Source organism: Microtus ochrogaster, unplaced genomic scaffold (assembly GCF_000317375.1).
Source record: "Microtus ochrogaster isolate Prairie Vole_2 unplaced genomic scaffold, MicOch1.0 UNK47, whole genome shotgun sequence".
Classification (NCBI taxonomy): domain Eukaryota; kingdom Metazoa; phylum Chordata; class Mammalia; order Rodentia; family Cricetidae; genus Microtus; species Microtus ochrogaster.
This window is the reverse complement of record NW_004949145.1, coordinates 736,541-741,469: the sequence shown is the minus strand read 5'-3', so window position 1 is coordinate 741,469 and position 4,929 is coordinate 736,541.

Sequence of the window (4,929 nt, the reverse complement as noted above, 5' to 3'; positions counted from 1 at the left end):
AGACCAGCCTGGTCTACAGAGCTAATTCCAGGACAGGCTTCAAAGCCACAGAGAAACCCTGTCTCGAAAAAAACAAAACACAAAACAAAATATATAAGTCTTTAATGGTAATAAATAAATAACCATATCTTGAAAAAATGAATAAAATAAAGTAGCCATTAACAAGAAAGGCTCTTTAGAGAATGTTAAATAAGTAAAGGCAGCAATTGCTTTTATTATTAAGGAAGATTAATTAAAGATAAAAACACAAAATGTACTTAGCTATATGCTCTGATAAATTGTATGAAATAAGAATTATATTTTAATAAATAATTGTTAAAACAAATGGAGGTATTGTTTGGTGGTTAAGAGCATTCACTGTTCAACCATGAGGACCAGAGGTTGAATCCCAGCACCCATGCAGCAAGCCAGGCATCTCACACATGCTTGTGACCCCAGTTCCAGGGACAGGAAGAAGTCTGGGGCTTCTGGCCTAGGTGAGCAAACAGAAGCTCCAGATTCAGGGACAGGCCCACTTCAAAAGAGTAAGTGAAGGGTGATGGAGGAGGGATCTGGTGTGCTCTTCTGGTCTGTGCATACATGTATGTTTGGACGCCACACATATTTGTATATGTGCATGCACTTGCATACACACAAATAAACAAATATTTGAAAAATAGATAGGATCACACATCCTTCAAAGTGGTATGGCCAGGAAAGCCTGGTGACAGGAGGAAGGGCAGCAGCCACTTCACTGTAGTCAGGAAGCAGAGAGAGATGAATGGCTGGCATTCAGCCCTCGGAATCTGAGCCCATAGGGTTTTCCCACCTAAATTAACCTATGCTAGAAACTTCCCTCACAGACATGCCCAGAGTTTTGTCTCTAAAGTGATACTAGATCCTGTTCAAATTACAGATAATATAAGATAATGCACCGTGGAAATGTAAACCAAAAGAAAAATACAATGATTCTTTGGTCACTGGATTACCGTGAGTTTAAAAACTATCCAGTTAGTCATAAAGACAAAAATTGATTCTCATGCACATAACTCATAGATAGTGATAAAGCACATACAAATTGAGTTAAATAATTTCCCATGAATAAAGTGTGCACACCAATTGATCCAGTGATTCCAATTTATTGAAAAAAATCTGTGCCTATATATAAAGAGGGTATGCTTTATCTTGTAAATAGATACAAGATATGGTTGGGGAGATGATTCAGTGGTTAAAGCCCTTACCATGCAAGTATAAGGACCAGCGTTGAGATCCCCAGAACTGGGTAAATTTGGATGGGCATGGTGGCCTGCCTGTAATTCCAGCCTCACAGGGGATTCCCCAGAGCAAGCTTGCTAGTGATTGACCATATGGGTCAGCTTTGAGTTTGAGTGAGAGACTCAGCTTCAGTGATTAAGGTGGAAGATCTGTTGATGATGATCCTAAACATCAACCTGAAGCCTCCACATGCATGCATACTCATATAAAAACATACACACATGGGTGACCAAACACATATGCAAACCATACACATCGATGAAAATGGAAAAGTAAAATATTAATAAAACAAATAGATACAGGATAGACCAACAATATATATGAATTAATATTCACTGTAATCAATAAGAAAATGTCTTGAAAATGAGAGGCCATTTATAAGTGTAATCAAACTCAAGGTTAATGATGAACAAAAGGACATTAAATAATACATAAAGAAATTTGTTGAACACACTTAGAAATATATAATCTAAGATGTTCATTTTTAAGACTTAATTTATGTGTATATGAGTAAACATATATAACCTAAAATGTTTATTTGAAAGTATTTATTTGCATGTGAGTGGATGTACATGCCAGGGGGTGTGGAGATAGGAGAGAGTGCTGAGTGTCCGGCTCTAGCATTCTCCACTTATTCCTTTGAGGCAGGGTCTCTTCCTGAATCTGGGTCTTTTCTTTGCTAGACTGGAAGCTGACAAGTCCCAGTGATTCTCTTGTCTCTGCTCATGACACATCTTGGGTTACAGGAGTGTACAGGATTCCTGATTTGTTTTGTGGGTACTGGGATCTGAACTCTGCTCCTTGGGATTGTGCAGTAAGAGCTCACAACTAGTGGACCATCCCTCCAGTCTAAAACCCATGATATTTGGGAGAGATGTAAGAATGCCAGTTACAGCACCATTGGCCTTGGCCAAAAGAATGAAAACAGACTAAGAGTCCACTGATGTGAGAATGAATACTCTAATTTTTTATCTACAGTATTGGGTTATCTGCTGAAGTTCTTTTTAAAGATATTTGTATGTGAGATTCCTATTTAATAACTGTCTGAGACCATTTTAAATCCAAAGAACAAGACCGAGCCAGTGACCTAGGCTGGAGCAAGCCTGAGAGAGCGAACTCCACAGGAGCATGAGCAGATCCAGACCAGGGACATTTATAGAAACAGGACTGAGCTAGCAACCTAGGCTGGAGCAATCATGAGACAGTGAACTCCACAGGAGCAGGAGCAGAGCGAATCCTGGGTGTGCCAGGTGACCTCCAGGAACACAGAGTGACCAATGGGGTGACTGGACCTGTGGCACTGTCTGCATCACAAGGAGCAACCATCTAGGCTTTGAATACGTTGGCATCTAGAAGACTGATCACCAGAGTCACAGACAGCCCAACTATACCAATCAGAGGAAAAGATGGGTAGACAAGGTAATAACACACACAACACCACAAAGAACAACACAACACCAGTAAAAACTAGTGACCCTATAACAGCAAGACTTGAACAACCAAATATAAATGAAGCAGAAGAATATGGCCTAAAAAATAGCTTTAGGAGAATGTTTAAGGACCTTAAAGAGGAAATGAAAAATTCCCTCAAAGAAATGGAGGAAAAGAAAAACAAAAAATTGGAAGACATAAACAAACCCCTTAAAGAAAACCAAGAAAAATCAACCAAACATATAAAAGAAACTATTCAAGACTTGAAAAATAAAATAGAGACAATAAAGAAAACACTAGCTGAGGGAACTAAAGAAACAGAAACCCAAGGGAATTATAGAAACAAAAATCATGAGAAAACAATCAGGAACCACAAATACAGCATAAATAGCAGAATACAAGCGATGGAAAAGAGAATCTCAAGCATTGAATATACAATAGAGGATACAGACTCATCAGTCAAAGAAAACATTCATGGAGCTGCCCGAGAAAGACATGCTGAAACCTTGCCAGTAGGGCAAGAACCTCGTGGTAAAATATAAAATAATGTAAAAGGGTTAATTCTAGATGTAAGAGCTAGCTAGCAATACGTTTAAGTAATTGGCCAAGCAGTGATTTAATTAATACAGTTTCCTTGTGGTTATTTCGGGAGTCTGGGCAGTGGGAAGCAAACACGTGTCCTCCTTACTAAAATCATCTCATTAGATGCTAAAAAAGCTTTTGACAAAATACAACATCCCTTCATGATAAAGATCTTGAAAAGAGCAGAGATACAAGGAACATACCTAAACATAATAAAGGCAATATACAGCAAGCCAACAGCCAAAATTAAACTAAATGGAGAGAAACTTACAGCGATCCCACTGAAATCAGGAACAAGACAAGGTTGTCCACTTTCTCCATATCTATTCAATATAGTTCTTGAGGTCCTAGCTTGAGCAATAAGACATCAAAAGGAGATTAAGGGGATACAAATCTGAAAAGAAGTCAAACTCTCACTATTTGCTGATGATTGATAGTTTACATAAGCAACCCCAAAAATTCTACCAAAGAACTTCTAGAACTCATAAATACTTTCAGTAATGTAACAGGATACAAGATTAACTAAAAAAAATGGGTAGCCCTTCTTTACACAGATGAAAAATGGGCTGAGAAAGAATTCAGAGAAACATCACCCTTCACAATAGCCACAAATAGCATAAAATATCTTGCAGTAAGTCTAAGCAAACAAGTGGAAGACTTGTACGACAAGAACTTTAAATCTTTGAAGAAAGAAATTGAAGAAGACACCAAAAAGTGGAAAGATCTCCCATGCTCTTGGGTAGGTAGAATTAACATAGTAAAAAAAATGGCAGTCTTACCAAAAGCAATCTATAGATTCAATGCAATGCTCATCAAAACCCCAGCGAAATTCTTCAAAGACCTCGAAAGAACAGTACTCAACTTCATATGGAAAAGCAAAAAACCCAAGATAGCCAAAACAATCCTGTACAATAGAAGAACTTCTGGGGGCATCACAATCCCTGACTTCAAACTCTACTATAGAGCTAAAGTACTGAAAACAGCCTGGTATTGGCATAACAATAAGGCAGGAGGACCAATGGAACCGAATTGAAGATCTGGATATTAATCCACACACTTTTGAACACCTGATTTTTTACAAAGAAGCAAAAAAATATCAAATGAAAAAAAAACATACTTAACAAATGCTGCTGGCATAACTGGATATCAACATGTAGAAAAATGAAAATAGATCCATATATATCACCATGCATAAAACTTAAGTCCAAATGGATTAAAGACTTTAACATAAAGCCAGCCACATTGAACCTCACAGAAGAGAAAGTGGGAAGTACACTTGAACACATTGGCACAGGAGACCACTTCCTAAATATAACCCCAGTAGCACAGACACTGAGAGAATCAATTAATAAATGGGACCTCCTGAAACTGAAAAGATTCTGTAAAGCAAAGGACATAGTCAACAAGTCAAAATGTCAGCCTACAGAATGGGAAAAGATCTTCATCAACCCCACATCAGATAGAGGTCTGATCTCCAAAATATATATTTAAAAAAATGGTCATCAAAAGAACAAATAATCCAATAAAAAATGAAGTACAAACCTAAACAGAGAACTCTCAACAGAGAAATCTAAAATGGCTGAAAGACACTTAAGGAAATGCTCAACATCCTTAGTCATCAGAGAAATGCAAATCAAAACAAGTCTGAGAAACCATCTTACA